An 18,762-nucleotide genomic window follows, 5' to 3' on the forward strand; every position below is an offset into this window, starting at 1 on the left:
GTTCTAAGGTTATAGGCTAAACAATGTTCAACAATGAAGGTGAGGGAGTAAAATCAGTGCCAATGCCACTCTCGTGGACATTGGACTATTACCAAAGTTCTAATTCCATTCTCATAGCAGTTAGGCTAGGTGAGACAATTGATCAAACACCTTGTGTAAATCATGATGGTCAATACGACTGTTGTCCAAACTGCTAAAACTCCTAGGTACATTCCAAACCCAAGATTGGAATGGACTCCTGAGGATAGGAAGATGAACAATCTTGCCAACATCGAAAATGCTATTCTTTTCAAGGCAGTTGATGATGATGACAAAATTTTTAAAAGGATTCAAAAATGTCAATCTGCCGTGCAAATATGGGAGATTCTCTATGGATAGGCGAGGGAGATGAACAGGAGATGGAGAACAAACATACAATAGCCATGAAGAAGTTTGAACATTTCAAGATATATGATCAAATAAAAAACTATCACCGAAATAAAAACTATATTTATGAAGCTTGACCTCGATCAGTTGAAAAATTAGTTAGAAAGAATCAACCTTAAAATTTTATGTTGACTTAAAAGGCATGAGAGATGAAAGTCACAACCATTGCATGATCCAAGAGAAAAATAAATGAGTGCACATATTTTTGTTAAAAAATGTAGATAATAGTTTCCAATAATTTTTATAATGGGATCTAACCAATAATATTTCCATTATTGTATATCTCTGGACTACATGGATAAGAATTCTCACAAGATTTAAGATAAGATTCCCCTTCCATATATAAAACTAGGAACAATGTTATTGGAAATCCAACCTACAAGAAAAATATATTTATTTTTTTCCTAGTTCCACCCAAACTTTAATCTATCTTCTCTTCAGGCTAAACTGCTTCATCTCCAACAATTACTTTAGGAGTATCAATTATTGGTTCTTGCTTAATTGGAAACTTGACTAATGTCGACGACGGTGATTTATCGACCGGAGCTACTTGATCGCTGATTGATTCTGGTGAGTCTCGATCTTGTTTCTTGCCCCATAGTATCATGTATAGTCCAATGACAATCACGCCAGCTCCCAAAGCCCTATGATCAATACAATCACGAAAGATATTAGACTCGTTTAAATTATTTGCTAAGTTGGATTGTTATAAAATTATAAATTTAATCTCTCGACTGGTTAAGAAAGTATGCTTTAGTGTTTCTTTGAAGAAAATCAAGATAATGGTGGAAAATGTTTATGTTTTTTGGTAATATAATTATAGTTAACTGAAATGTAGAAGGGAATGTTAAAAGACATACTTTCCAAAGTCTAACTGCTCAGATAACATAAATGACCCCATAATTGCGACGATAATCATGCTTAATGGATTAAAGGCTGTGATGAAAACATGTCCCTTTTCCTTCATGATTACGCCTGATAAATAATATGCAACTCCTGAACAAATTACTCCCTGCAAATAAATCATTAAAATTAATTAAACCTCTGTTAAAAATTTTGAATATATATATTTTTAAATTGTGTTTTTGATATCTGAATTATTGTAATAGCGTTTCTTAACTCTTATTTATAATTTTTGCATTAATTGTACCCAACTTCACACCTTAATTAGTGGCCAAAAACACAAATTACAGACCTCAATTCACTTATTCTTAAAACTTTCTATTGCTTTGCTCCCAAAGGTTGAATACCCAACCCCAAAGGGCCCCATGCCCCGGCCCGACACCCGACAAAACATCTTGGAGGATGAAAATCATGATAACTCAACTGAACATAGATGCTAGACTTTTACTCACTGCGCACAAGGAGTCCCCCTCCCCCTCACTTTGAGAGGTTGCCCAGCCCCTAAACTGCCGCTGATAAAACTCGATCCCTGGTCTTTACTCCCAAATTTTACCCATGTGACTAGTTGAGCTACCCATGCGGATAACCTTCTATTACTTGAATAGATTGATGCATGACTCTTGCCTACATTTTTTCATTTCTAGCCACTAAGTCGTGGAGTTAAAGTATGATTTGGTAGAAAAAAGAGAAACATAACATGGGAAAATTTTTATTACTAACTCTAGTTAACTAAAATTTTTGAAAGATAACTATAAATTTTAACTAAGGATCGAAAGTAGCATTTCACTAACTTCTCAAGGACAGAAAATAGTGACTCAAATTGACTATTGACTCAAAAAAAAAAAAAAAAAAAAAACAAATGTCGTTAGTTTTTTGTTTTTTTTTTAAGGTGCCAATTAAAAGAGAGAAAAGGGAGAGAAAAATAGAGAAAAAGAAAAGGGGAAAAAAAAAAGAATTTGACAAAAAAAAAATGGAGCAGCAATGAACGATCATTTCTTCACAGTGACCGTCAGGTGGCAGCCACTCTAAGCCTCAACAAGTGCGTGAAAAGCTGGGGTGCGCAGTGCGCTCCAAACGCACCTGCTGGCGTTTTTTTTCTCTTTCAAAAACCTTTTGCAGGAGAAAAGTTTAATGAAAAACCTAAGCTTCCCATTTATCTAAAAACATTAGCATCAGTCTTTACTGCTCTAAAAATTTGGCCAAAAATTTTATTAGAGATGCTCTAAGTCATAGACAAAAAGGAAAGCATATTCCTTACACTATAAACATTAGCTAAGAGCGTAGTGTCCCAATGTAAGGCCCAGGCTGCCGGATTACCCTTCTCAGCCACCAAGGCTATCACAGAGGCCTGCAATGTTGCCATAGTGCATATCAAACACGTAAGAGATAGTCCAGCAGGGTATGATTTCAATGTATTTGCCTGTTAAACAAAACAAGTTAATTAGGATGAAACTGAACAATACTTTCAACAATGTATATAACTTTTAGGGAAAATTGCATTTTCCGCCCCCAAGTTATAGGGTAATTGTAGAATTGTCCTTAAATGTTGATCATACTCACATTTCGTCCATAAGTTATCATTGATGTTACACTTTTCGTCCTCCGATTAATAAAACATTAGGGACAAAATTTGTAATTTTAGTATAACTCAAGAACGAAAAGTGAGCATGAAAGCCAAGGACCTTGTGGTCCAGTGGCATCAAACCCTTCCCTTTATATGTGAGGTGATGGGTTCGAGCGCTTCAATAGGTTATGGGAGGTGGTGGGTTCGAGCCTCAGTGGAGGCAATACTGATAATACTGATTCTTGTGCATACTATATTGTAATAGCTTCAGTAGTATTCAAAAAAAAAAAAAGTGAGCATGAACAGGGACGAATTCCGCAATTATCCTATAACTTAGGGACGAAAATTGTAAATTTAAAATAGAAATGTTACCCAAATGTATGCCGACAAATATCAGCACAGTAGTAATCTCATCCAAGATAGCTAAGGTTACAAACTTGTAACTACAAGGTTATGGACATCTAAACAGGTTTATCTCCGTGTGGTCCTTTGTCCGCTATAATTAAAATGCAAAATTTACCTAAATATTAGCACATGGTACAACCATAAAATAACTTTTTTTTTTAATTGTACGTACACGGTGCAAATTGATACAATATCAAATTACATTTAAAATTTTTGTGGCTATTATAAGTAGATGTTCAATAACATTTTTAACCCATTTATTCCTTCTAGCCTAGTAGCTAAATTAACTACCCACTAATCGTATATAGGTCGGGTGGGCTCATTATCTAGTGATTTTAATTCTAGACATCTCTAGTTTCCCGTTTCATAATTTGTTTTTTTTTTTTGTTTTTATATGTTTTTATTCTTAAAATTTTACTTACTGTACTGGTATTTGTATATCTACATTAAACTAATCTATTTTAGTCTGTTAATGCATTGTTAAAGAAACATATATAAAGTCGTGATTATCTAAGTACAAGAATAATATTCTACACACTTAGTCATCCTGTGGCGATTCTTGTCCTCATTAAGAGTTGAAGGTTATTGTGTAATAGGCTATATGTAATTATTACTATATTGATGTGTAAAAACTGATAATCAGTACATTGATGGTATCATCAGTAAAAATGTACCTCAGGATCCAAGCCAAAATAAAAGTAATGGCTGGGAGAAGATTGCACAATGCTGTTGTAAAAGTTGCCGTTGTGTATTTCATCCCTATGAAATGCAAATTCATGTCGATAACAGGCCTGCATACAATAATAATAATAATATTTTCATTTCAAAGGCAACTCGAACTAAATTGATAGTCTTGTTTCCTTAGTAACTAATTGTAATATCATGCACCAAGGTTTATATTACATTGTGAATCTGATCCAAAAATTATGTATATGTAGTTAACATATTCTGTATCGGCCAGCAATTAACAATTTCTTCTATAAACAAATTGAAGACATATGAAATAGTAATTACAGACACATATAATAATATGATAATTAAAGACACATAAATTGTTAACTATAGGTACATACTATATTAATTGCAGACACATAAGATGTTGGTTAACATGTTATGTGTGTGCAGTAACATATTATGTAATGCAATTAACAGTTTATGTGTATGTAATTATCATGTTTATGTGTCTGTAATTACTATGATTAACTGCCAAGTACAGAATGAATGTGTCAACTGGTCCACAATGCAAGGTAGACTCTAGTTCATGCTATAATTTGTCTTTGGTAACCACAAGTTTCAAGTTTGACTTTGTGTAGGAGACTTTAGGGACCAAAATGACAGAATAATTATGAGAGACAAAAAACACTGGTACTTTTACTGTTAATGAAGCGGAAGCAATGAGCGTTCGGGAAGCTCTCAGCTGGGTGAAAGAGATGGACTTGGGAGACATCGATGTTGAAATGGATTCCCAACTTGTTTACTATGCTTTACTTNCAGACTTTTTTCATTCTCCGTTTGGTCTTTTAATTGATGATGTTAAGGAAAATGCATCTATGATTCATGATGTAATTTTCCGTTTTGTTAGGCGATCTGCGAATCGTGGAGCCCATGCTATGGTTGGGGAGGCCGTTTCTGTGTCAGGTTGCGGGGAGTGGTTGTCTTCCCCTCCTCCGTTTCTTGTGAACATTCTGAGCTCTGATTTAATACATTAAGTTTTTACCTTCAAAATTATGAGAGACAAAAAAATGTTTTTTTTTTTTCCATTAATAATAAGATACATACTCTAATAAAGCAAGGGCCATTATCTTGAAGAAAATGGAAACTGTCATCTTAGGCCATATTTTCCTGCATAAAAAACCAATACACTATGAGACATACAAACTCAATGTGTGTATATATTAAACGCACCAAACTTTATTCTTCTTAAATATACGAAGATGATGACCGGAGTACCTTTCGAAGGCGACGGCGAAAGGAGCGAAGAGGACGGCGGCGAAGACATTCCGGTAGACTGCGTAAGTGAAGGGGCTCATGCCTTCATTGAGAGCAGACTTGGCAACAATAGCCATGCCTGCATACCCAAACTGCAAGAAGATGACAGCCAAATATGGCTTTACCAACTTTAAGAATTTAACTAAATTAGCTCTTGCCATCTTGCTTTCTAGTGTTATTCGATTTTGTTTATGTATAGTAGTTTGTTGTTCCTTTTGGACTGTTGATATGATGATCCCTCCTCTCTATTTGTAGGAGTGAAAACAGTTGCCAAACATCTCAATGCATGAGTATTGTGGGCAAGTTGCAGTAATATCTCATTATTGCCTATCATTGGTCGATCATTTCAGACCATAAACAGGAGAGCTAAGATAAATAGCTAAATGGACTAAATTATCAGCTAAAGAGTTTGTTTGCAGGTATATTTATGTGTGACATATTGACAAATATGAGCAAAATTGACATTTGGAGGCCGTGTTCTTTTGTGGTACAAATATATAAGTGGGTACATGCAGGGTTCTTTTGTAATACAAATATATGCTTAGGTTTATTTATGCTTTGAGTCGAGTTAAAAGTAGATTCGGGTTCTATATATTAAGTAACATAACGAAAATTGATATATTGTACACTAAAAAATGATAATTGGTGAATGAAAAATTTGATTCTGAAAGTGTTCCATGAAGTTGAGAAAACATGAAATGGCTTGACTCTGTGGCTCTGTACTGTGCACCTTACATAGAAGCCCCAAGATCATGGAGGCCGGAGCGTTTTGAATCATTATTACTTCTTCTTTTCTTTTTTTTTTTGGTTATATCAATCAGTTGTGAAAATTAAAGATCATATTGGATAATAACGTTTCTATATGTTTTTTTTAGCAAAGAGATGTTATGGAGAAAGGTATTGGAAAATCTTTTCAATTGGTATTATAAGTAATTGATGCTATTTTAATTTGACAAGTGGTCTATCTCCTTTGGCTCAATTAAACAATATCGAGACATATTTGGCTTGCTGTAGTGGTCCAAATCCAATAGCCGAAGTTTATAGGTATGGCAAATCAATTGTTGTACGATGGACCAGGATTCCCTTGGTAGGATGTTAATTAGGTTAGCTTGTTTGGTTTGAACTGTCGGACTTATCGGTTTTTGTTAATCCTTTTTTGTTTTGTCGAGTTCAAAATTCTTAGTCCTAATCTTAAAATTTTTGAGATGTTGGGTTTATCAGGTAAACTCAACTAATTACATTTGCAAATTAACATTTTAAACTTTTAATTTTAATAAACTAGAGCATTTACAATAAAATAGATATAAACTTATACATCATTCATCAATCTTAACCTCCATTTTCAAATTCTAACTAAAAATAATTAGTATACTTACACTATAATATACTCATTCTGTTCCATTTTACATGTCATGTATGTTTACTATTGTAATATGTACATAATTTATTAACTACAAATACATAATATGTTAATATTATATTATATATACCATGGATTAGGGTTCACCTTGCATTGTGGACCCTAGTCCAAAATGACATTCAAATTATATACCTACATTTAACATATTATTTATCTTCAATTAATATATTATACATATGTAAATAAATTGAATATACATAGTTTATTAACTACTGTCTTTAGGTACATAATATGCTAACTGCAGGTATATAACATGTTAGTTGTAGTATTTGTTATAGGTATATAATTTATTAACTACAAGTACATAATAAGTTAATTGCAAATATATAATAATTTAACTACAGATACATAATATGTTAATTTTTGTAGAGGCATAATTTATTAACTGAAAATACATAATATATTAAATGCAAGCAGATAATCTAAATGTAGCTTTGGACCATGTTAGTATATGAACGACTATATTAGGACTTTAGATACCCAATTATTTTATTGCTTGTATTCAGCTATGTATCTTCCGTCTAGGCAAAAACTTAAAATTTATTTGTATTTCAGCTTGAAGCTTACCAGCTGATCGTATTAGCGGGATACTACCAAAGCCAAAGCATCAGCTATAGTGAATTAGCGGAACTGTAGACAACGGACCAGTAGAGTAAATTAGCTGAGTGAATTGGCGGAGCAGATCAACATAGCATGCAGAAAAGCGGAGTTCCTGTTGCCATACCTGTTGAGGTTATTGCTATTGTCGTAGTGCTATGCAAACAAATTCAAGAAGAGGGAATCAAAGCTAACCAAGTTCATACATAAAGCAAATTTTGAGCTTATCCAGATTCACAGTCCATCTTGTTTGTGAAGGCAAACAAAACAATTGCATTTTGAAGTTGTGGTGGGACATCCAGATTGAATGAACACTGCTACAATTAAAGTGCTTTGTGGATAAACGTTAAAGGGAAGAGTAGACTAGTCAGTTGTCGAACCACTATAAAGATTCTCTCCCTCTGTCCTTCTTATATTCTGTACTTTACTTTTCCAGCTGATCGAATCATTACTTCACACACGAAACACACCTTTAAGTTTTTTAAAACGAAAAACTGCACTACAAATTTTCTAAGTCTTTCGCCGCCTATCACTTGCACTTAGCTGGTGATAAGCTCTATTTTGAAAAAAATAAAATTAAAGTTTTAAAATTTTGAAAAAGTCTATTCACCCATCTCCTCCCATGACTTCTTCTAGACTTAATTTTTATTAACCCAGGACCAACAGACCAATCTCCACAATGCAAGTTGAACCATCGTCAATGGTATAACTAGTGCTGCAAAAAATCGCGCTTAGGCGCTGTCCACCTTCCTAGATTATCAATGTAATCGGCAGCCGACCGCCTAGATCTCTTGAAGATTTAAAAGTTAGTTTTTCATTGGTTTTATAAAATTTATGCAGGAATGCATATGTAGTATTTGCAAAAATGCATTTTTAAGTGTTTAAATTCGGAAAGTAAAATTGACGATAATTACAAAAATGTCACCGCGTTTTTTATTTAAAAATCTGATCTGATTCAATCCGTCTGAATTTTACAAATGTAAGACTGAGATTGATTCTTATTTCTCTCCGACTTGTAGGTGTGTGTTCTCATAGGATCATAAGCCTATATATATATATATATGAAAATTCTAAACTGATGATTGGTTGTCATTAATTTATGTCCAATACCTCTTCAAAGGGAATTGTGAAGGTTTTGAATTTGTACTGAGTACAAAATCGACAATATCCTACACTTTTAACTTTAAATTTGTACAAGAGTCGCTGGTGCTGATCAACATATAGGGAATGGTTCAGGTGCGGTTAAAGCTTCCCGTGTAGTTGTGCGGTGATCAATGCTCTTTAAAAAAATTCAAAACTAATGCACCATATGCTTTTAATCACCGCACCTTAAGTTGGATTAACCACTTTTAGAGAAAAATCTTATAAAGAATATTGGTTGTGTTTTGGAAGGAAAATCACGCACTTTAAGCTTTAGGTTCACTCACCTTAAGTTTCAACACTCACGCACCTTAAGCATACAAACCACGCACCTTAAGCACACAAACTACACACCCGAAGAAAAAAATACACCTTAAGCTTCAAGTTGACTCACCTTAAGTTTCAACAACTACTCACCTTAATAAAAAAAATCACGCACCTTAAGTTTCAACAACTACTCACCTTAAACACAACCCACACACCTTAAGCACAAAACTCATGCATCTTAAGTACAAAACTCACGCACCTTAAGCACAAAAATCACGCACCTTAAGGAGGAAAATCACGCATCTTAAAATTTATCTAGATGTAAAAATCACCAAATTGGCACTGCATTTTTTTTTAAATTCTGATAATCCTAGATGTTGATTTAAGCAAGATCAATGGCTCAGATTTAACTGCACAGGAGACCCCAACTGCACGGGAACTAAATTATATATATATATATATATATATATATATATATATATATATATATATATTACAACTACTCTTATTCTAGTTTTAAAAATTAATATTATATTAGTTTCTTAAAAAAAAAAGTCATAAAGTTAATTAAAAGCTTTCATTGGTCTGTTGGACTTTTTTCCTATGAATTTCATTTGTATTTTTTTCTTCCTTCCTTTCCTCCCAAAATTGTATTAGCATCAAAATTGGTGTAGTATCTAATGCTCTTTTATTTGAGAAAAATAATTTTGAATTAGTACTTGTGTGAACGAAATTGAATATGATAGGTTGGATTCATTAATTCAACTAGTATAGCTTTTGCCCCTCGAAAAAACAAAACAAACTTGCGGCTCTACTTAATGTGTTTAAGCTGATTTTAGTACTGTGCTTTATATTTAATCATATTTAAGAGTACTTTGAAATGAACACAATCTCAATATTTATTGTTAATTAATTATTAATTGAGCACGATAGTCATTTCTTTTATTTTGTACGTAGTGTGCCATCCTTGTGCGGCAAATTATGCTGTAGATCCAGGTCCACCTTGCAAAATTACGTCGTTTTTGTCTTTTTTTTTTTTTTTTTTTTTTTTAAATTAGTAAACATATTGCTGAATATAGAGTTGTTAAAAAAGTGTGAATGTAGAGTATAGAAATCGTGAATGTAGATTTATGATTGTGTGAATGTAGAGTTGCCCAGAAATGTGTGAATGTGAAGGTTTCAAATTGTGAATATGGAGTATAGAAATCGTGAATGTAGAGTTATGCATGTGTGAATCTGTAATAGAGTTAAGAAGTTCTAGCAACTTGTAGCCCTGTAGTGTGTGAATGTGGAGTTATCAAGTTGCGAATGTGGAGTATAGGACCTGTGAGTATAGAGTTTTGAATGTGTGAATGCATAACAATGGTAATATAGTTACTAAACATATAATCATGTAATGTGTGAATGTAGAGTTTACAAATTGTGAATGTAGAGTATAGTGTATGTGAATGTAGACCCAGATCCACCTTGCAAGGTGGACCTGCGTCCACGGCATAACAACCCTCCTTGTGCGGATCGGATTTTGCGATAGTCATTACTTGCACTAATGGATCATTATATTCAATTGTAACGCAGTGGACCATGGTACATAATGCTACGTGGACCACGATCGTCAAATGAAACTATAGTATAATTAAAATTATACTTTAGTGTTGCTAAAATGAAATTACTATGTGAAAAATGAAACTAAAAAAACAGAGCTCATTCAATAACGTACATTATTAAATGAAACTATAGTATAATTAAAATAATACTTTAGTGCTATTATAATGAAACTAGTGTGTAGAAAATGAAGCTAAAATCCAGAGCCATACAATAATATATATTGTCAAATGAACGTGTAGTGTAATTAAAATAATCTTTAGTATTATTATAATTAAACTAGTGTGTGTGGAAAATGAAACTACAAAATAAAACTCATGCAATAATATATATTGTCAAATGAAACTGTAGTAGAATTATAATGGTACTTTAGAATTACTATAATGAAACTAGTGTGTGGGAAAATGAAACAGAAAAACAGAGCAATATTGTCAATAGAAATTAAAGTATAATTAAAATGATACTTATTTCATGGACCACATTACTATATGGACCGTGGTCCACAGTATTATATTAATGCCAACTTAGTTCAAATATTCGAACATCTTATTCTCTTTTGTTGGTACACATCAAATAGAAAGATATCTATTTGTCAATGATCTTGTGTTCAAGTGGCATGCAGTGACTCTTCTAAATAGGAAGTCATGAGATCGAGCTAGCCTCATGAATAGGTGCTACAAAGTCATATTATGATAATGATAATTAATAATGGACCAAAATTGTGTTAACCATCTTTTTATGTAGCAATAAAGCTCTTTAAATTCATTTATGACAAAAATTGTCTTAACCACATCTTATGTATCAATAAAGCTCTTTAAATTATATTCATATATTACGATGAATTGATTGAACCCACATCACATTAACAAAATAAATTTATATATAATCAAATACAAATCACATCCCGCCTGGTCTCTATAGTAGTGTAGTATGATCCAATAATATATAGTGTGAAATTTTATAATATTGTCTACTAATTTTAACAGTAATTAGAGAGGAAGAATTTTATAATTATGGACAAATCTTAACCATAAATTACTGTTGATAAGATGGACCAAAATCATGGTTGCAGTAGGCATTAGGCGCTAGTCAAGCGGTAGACTAGCGCTTAAGCGGTTTAGGCGACGCCTAGGCGATACCTAGGCGACGACTTACAGAAACAAAAAAATAATGCATGTGTGTAGGTGTATGTCATATATATATATATATATATATATATATCTTACTTCTCTTATTTATATAAATAAATAAATTTAAATACATATAAATGTAATAAAAAACTAACAATGCCGACTCGTCTGAGTTAACTCGGCTAACTCTGCTGAGTTGGACGAGTTAACTCGGTCGAATTAGATCGAGTCAGCCACCAACTCGGCTGAGTTAGCCGCTAGGCGACCAGCCAGCTAGGCGGATGCCTAGAGAGCATTACACCTTGGTCTAGGGACGCCTAGCGCCTAAACGGTGCCTAGACGGGAGATTTTTGCAACAGTGACTAAAATAGACGCGCGCTTCTCATTTAAATACTAATAAGGGTTTTTTTTGTATGTAATTACTTTAAGGGTTACATACACATAAAAACCCTTATTAGTATTTAAGGGTTACATACATATAAGGGTTACTTTGAACCTACTGATGCATTACTTTAAACTTTTAGGAGCATAACTTTAAATTTACATGTGCATAACTTTAGACCTTCAGGTGTATAACTTTAAACCTTGAGATGCATAACTTTAAATCTACATGTGCATAGCTTTGAACCTATGGGTGCATAACTTTAGACATTCAGGTGCATTACTTTAAACCTTCAGGTGCATATATAACTTTGAACCTTGTTTGGCCGACGCCTGTTGCAGTGGTTGGGTTACATTTTCTTCGGACGTCATTGATTATCTGTACTGATGCACAAGATACATCAACGCCTGATGATTATCTTCTACTTCTTCTCGCCTATCGATTGAGATGCAAAGATATCAGAGATGGTGCAGTAGAGAAAATGGCATAGTGGGTGAAGATATATTGTTCTGTTTTTTTTTTACCCCTCAGTGCGCTAATTAGAAGAGAATCAATCGCCTAACAAATTTTTAATCTAAGGGCTGAGGTCAACCCATCAGATTCATCAATGGTTGAGAATTTTAATTAAAAAAAAAACAAGATCAATTTTATAATTGTTACAAAATTTCAAGTTTACAATATTTATGAAAATAACACAATGCACCTTATTTTCCTTTATTTTCAGCAACTATCAACAATTGATATACCTAAATGGATGGATCAAATCAAGTCCTCACTTTTTAATAGATCAGCCAAAACAACTTCAACATCAACTCATTTTTTGCCGGTCTTGTTAGTGGAACTCCAATAGCTCACAGTAATAAGTTTTATTGAAGAAAAAATCCAAAAGAGTATTGAATGAGAAGTCTCATTTAAGACTTGCTTTTAACAATAAAGTATAGGTTCGATTTCTGTCATAAATATTAGAGTTTGAGTTTGGGTTGGACTCTTTGTGTGACAAATTTTACAATTTTGGTGTTCAGTTTTCATAACTATACATTGACTAAATTACTTGCTTTAAAAAAAAAAAAAAGAAAGAAAGAAAGAAAGAAAGAAAGATTGACTAAATTACTTCCTTGGGGCAGGATCACGAGACCGAACTGGGTATAGTCCAACAAATTAAAGTTTATTAAAAAAAAAACCAAAAGTCATTTCTTGGTTTTTTCACCATGATTATTGTTGTAAAAATTTCTATTAACCATGGTATTTTCTAAAAATTTGTATTATATTCCTGATCACAACAAGTGATCGGGTATTGGAAATGTTGGCAACCATCAATATAATCTAGTCATCAAAATTATCTGATGACATTTTTAGGTGGTAAATATTACTAATAAAGATTTTTCTATATGTTAAAGTGATTGAAAATGTGATTTTCAATCCGTTCAAGATTCCTATTTTTTAACCACCACTTTCTGGTGGTCACGAATTGAAAATTTTTCTTATTTTTGAGTAACTACGGACTCTGCTAGAATATAATATCTATTCGTATATACTTTCTTCGACCTATTGAAATACAAAAAGTCAATACACAGTAATTTCATACCACTTGATCACAAGGTCATACAACATCACCGAATCCTTATTAAAATGACTAGTACCTTTTTAATCCTTATTAAAATGACTAGTACCTTTTTAATCTGTTCGTCTCCATAGCAAAAGCGATGAATCACACAAGGTTCAAACTTATTAGTAAATCAATATTGCATTCATTAGTAGTGTCAATACAATAGTATGATGGGAATTTCCCATCATACTATTGAACCAGTTCCGGTAATTCTTATATTAATTATAAATCAATATGTGGACTTTTTATTACCATCATAAATGGGATTAGTTAGGGTACTAATAAATGTTCCTATTTAAAACACATTAATTCCTATGCTGTTAAGTTTACAACATCGTATTCTATTTTTAAATAGAAAATTTATCCCCTTGTCTAAAAAGGAATAGTCAAGTGGGTAAAGTATCAATCCTTAGCTTATACCATGGACCAGGATTCACAGTGCACTGTAGATCCTTGTCCATGTGTATATGTCTTATATTATTAGTTTTTGTATCTTGTGTGTATGAAATTCTGTATCTTAAGAGTATGAATTCTATACTTGAAAAAAATTAGTAATTCTGTCTTATATTATGAATTTATGTGTCTTTGTGTTGTGAAATTCTGTGCATATGAACACAAATTATATACCTAAATCATATTTTAAAACAAGTAAATGTTATATACATGTGTATGTGTCTTGTGTTGTGATTTTTTGTGTCTTGTGTTATGAAATTTTGTACCTTACGAGTATGAATTATGTATCTCGTCATTTCGATCCAGAGTCCATAATGTTATGTGGACCCTAGTCCATGATATAAATTGCCGTAAAGTATAATTCTTGGACTTGAGGGTCACGAGTTCTGCTAATACCTTCTCGATTAAATCTTTCTTACAAGGTCTTCCTAATGTGGTCTGTCTATATAGAAGCGTGATTTACTCATTACATACTCTTAAATAGAGATGCTCGTCACAAAAAAAGAAAAAAAATAAAAAAACCTCCCCTTTAGACGTACCTTTAACTTTTCAATTCAAATAAACTAATACAGGTACCTAATTTTTAAAGGATTCCTTTCGTACAGGCAGTACGCTATTAATTTGTTGACTGCTAAATGTATTGATAGCCATGTAATTTTTTTTTCTTTTAATGTTTTAAAATAGAGGTACATACCTAATTTTTAATGGAACCGTTTGCATAGGAAGGTACTTTATTTTGTTGACTGCTAAATGAATTGATAGCCATGCAATTCTCTTCCTTTTTTTTTTTCTTTTTTATTTTATTTCAAGTGAAGGAAAACTTATAGCTATTAACTGGGAGCATGTATTGAGTAAATCTCATTTTGTGATTTTAGGTGGATAATTGATCAGCTCTAACAAAGATGACCAATAAGTTGCTCTTACTAGGAGTTGAGATTGTAACCTTGTATGTGGTTACTAATAAGTAAATAACTTAACCAACTTAGTTGGGACTGCCCCCAATAATCATGTAATTTTAATTGTATATTTAAAATATTCATTAAATAATATTGAATATCTTTTTAAATAATAAATTATAAATTTTTTTAAAAAAGTGCTATATGTTGAAATTATGTGCTTGTTTGCCCTTAGCTTCTAATCGATAAACTATGCAGGATAATTGTAAATAGAGAGAAACAGAAGAAATGGAAGAAAGGGAGACCATCAGGATCTTTTATTCATCAACCTCACACTTTACAATACATGCCAACATATATATACAAAATATACAAAATGTAATGGATACAATTACAGGATTAATGACAGACCGTTACGTCCATTATATTAATAATGTCCACTTATTATTTATTTATAACATTTTCCCTTGGACATTATTTTACCATAACCATGCCTCGTTAAAAAACTTGCTAGAAAAACTCTGTGGGAAAAACCTAGACAAGAAAAGAGTACAAGATATATGGATAAAATATACATGTCTCGTTAAAAACCTCACTAGGAAAATCACATAGGAAAAAAACCTAGTTGAGGAAAAAGAGTACATGATATTTGTAAAATCATATATTGCACAGGTTGCCTCATTAAAAACCTTACTAAGGAAAAAACCTCTATGGGGAAAACTTAGTTAAGGGAAAAAGAGTGCAACCGTGAACCTTCAGCGTTCAATCTACAGTATTTTCTTGAGTAGTATGTTCATAACCTTTCTTATTAATTGAGTCAATGTGTATCTTTAGTTCTTTAGAACATTGTTGCTCCCCTGATGACAATAATCTCAAAGTATTTCACTACTCTTCTGGAGTTATGAGTAAAGAGATTTTGGTAAAGTGTTATTTGTTCCAAGTATGATAATATTTGCTAATAGACTTGCTTTTATTACAAACCTTATCTCATTTCTTATCGCTGTCTATAATCATAAAGCAAAAGTATTATAAGTAAAGTAATAAAAAGGTAATAATGGGTGCAACAAATTTGTGCAAAGCATATGGAGCCAACACATGTATTCATATGTTGCAAAAGTGTACAACTATTAGTTTTTTTTTAATACAACTATTGATTTGAGTAAATGTATTCCATGTCTCCTCTTGAAGATTGTTTCAAGTTCTACACGGCTTAAAGTAAAGTCATTGTTTCAGAAGGAGTGTAGAGAAGACATATGGTACAATCTTCAGGATTGTCACTAGAAGTTAACATTTTATACAATAATCTTGTGACTCTTCTAGAGCATATGTGTGTTGAATATTTATATAACTTATCCAATATCCTTCAAATATATTCACTTATAGTTTGTATAAGATAAACTTTAATTTATTATCTTCACATAGGATAGTGTAGGTAAAGCAAAACATAACCAGTTGGGATTTGGCATCATGGAGATAAAAAAAAAAAAAAAAGTCAATGCCCAAGTGGTCTATGAAAGATACACATCGGTATATCGCACAATTTATAAATTGAAGATAGTGGAGGATATTATTCTAATATTTCATTGTAAGGACAATATCAGTCCTGATGCGATCATGGAACTTCTGGTTCTACAATAGTGCTCCAATAGCAATGAAGTAATAGACTTCCAGTCCAAAAAAAAATCCCCACTATCTAATTATGTGAGTCTAAATGGTCCTTTATCTACTTGAAGAGATTTATTGGACACCTATTAATGTGATAAATCAATGATACTTATACATAAAATTAAAATGTTTCAAAAAGACATTTTCTAAAATTAGACTGATTGGTATATAAAATTCCTTTCAAGGAAATACTCGATCTACAAGTCTAGATAATACTTGATTTCTAAGTCCTTTATTTTACAAAAAGCCCATTAATAAGTACCTAATGGTACATATTCATTTCTATATTTTCCTACTCCAGGAGGAAATTACTCAGTCAATCGTTTTACTTTTTCAAGTTAAGTAAAACCTTTGTACTTCAACAACAAACATGTCATGATATTTACTTTCTTTCATTTTGAGAATTATAAATACATCAAGGATAAACATTAGTGTCTAACGACCCTTAGTTTTATGGTCATGACTTTAATAAGCTGCATATCAAAATATATTATTATATTATTCTGCCAATTATGTAGCGGATACAATATTCATTATGGGAGAGTATATATTGGATTAAAATCAATTTAAGATCTCTGTGTTAACCATTGGGCTATAGACTCGCTTTATATCACTACACCACCTTATAATTCTTGTTTTTCCTTCATACAAACACCATTTGTAACCTACAGGGATAACACTTCAATGGTGTACAAAAGAAATATATTTATCAGCGAGCTGAGCTTTTATATATGCCTTAATTGATTTTTTTTATACTTTAATCAATCTAGGTGCTTTTGGCACCTACCTCTAGTCCATATTGCTATATAATATGTGCAATTTTGAAGGCAATTATGTTGTCGACAACGTATAACATTTTCATAATAAATTTATCCCATATATTTATAAAAATTCATGGTAATTTATAAGTTAACTAGATTATAGTCATTTCTCAAGGATATTTATATCTGGTTGTTCCACATCCTAGTATTATAATTATTTAGTGCACCTATAATTTTACTAGGTTTTCTCGTCTTCTGGACGATCGTTTTAAATATATGATTCTTTAATATATTTTCAAGAGTGATGAAAATTCTTTACTAGATCTAGTTGTTGTCGATTCTTATCTTTTTATACTGATTTGTCTCCCACACTTTTGGTGCCAAGGAGTATCGATAGATACATAAGGTCCAATTTGGGGAATGTATATAAGGGACCTAGTCCCTCTTTTATGAAATAAATTTATTTCGCAGATTTTTTTCCAAACTTCCAGTACGTTCAGCCTAATTGGTACGTAGATTTAATTCTTTTGAAGATATTTTATTCCATAAAATTTTGCGGCATTCCATTTCAATTTGATCATATCTCCGTTATACTTATAATGTCCACTTATTATTTATTTATAGCACTATCTACCATTTTACAATTAAAAAAATGATAGTAAAAGTATATTTCAAAGGACATGCAAAATTATAGATGATGTTATATGAAACGACTTTAATAATAAGAGACATTATTATCTTACATGGACTTTCAAAAAATATAAGTTATCCATAATTATATTGAAATGATTTTATATATATATATATATATATATATATATACACACACACACACATACATACCAGAGTATTTTGTACTACGTTTATTTATTTGATATTATATTTTTCAAAAGTGATATGTAATAATAACTATCATAAAGAACTTGTAAGGATTCATATTTAACATCACACAGTTGTGTACTACTAGATAACAATACAAATGAATTATATTATGCATCATTCATCTTTGTTTATCAAAATTTAGTCTTAATTAAAAAAAAATACAACCAATAATGAAGAAAAGTAATAAGCCTAAACTAAATTAATTGAAGAAAAAATAATATTTAATGGTTTGAACTATGGGTCGTGTCAAATCAAGATTCTTATTATTTGGCCTAGCTCGATCAGAACTATATTTTCACCAGACTAGCTTAATCCAAATAAAATAATAACCAGACAGATAACATGTCAACTCACCTTATTTGGCACCACTCAAAAATATAGAAAACTAAGCCTGGAATAAAATATGAAAAATATTTTATGGGTAAAAGTTTTAGAAGACATATTCTGTCAAAATAGATCATTTTCTTTTGACCAAAACATGTAATTTTTTTATTTTTTTTTTTATTAATAGCTAAACATTGAAAACAAAAACTTTTTAAAGTCATTTTTCACTTTTCAAACGGACCCAAAAGATTCATAAACTTATCTCTTATCAATTCTAGAAAACAATGCAAAACAAACAACACTGAAAACATTCGGCCAAAATTAATTAGCCCAGCCCAATGAGCGCAAAT

General features: G+C 31.7%; 1 pseudogene; it reads right to left on the minus strand.

The window, feature by feature from the left end:
* Window positions 1-868: 868 nt before the first annotated feature.
* LOC116019675 lies at window positions 869-5,448 on the minus strand (annotated as a pseudogene).
* Between the last annotated feature and the right edge of the window lie 13,314 nt (window positions 5,449-18,762).

The sequence above is a fragment of the Ipomoea triloba genome, chromosome 5 (assembly GCF_003576645.1).
Source record: "Ipomoea triloba cultivar NCNSP0323 chromosome 5, ASM357664v1".
NCBI classification, from domain to species: Eukaryota; Viridiplantae; Streptophyta; class Magnoliopsida; order Solanales; family Convolvulaceae; genus Ipomoea; species Ipomoea triloba.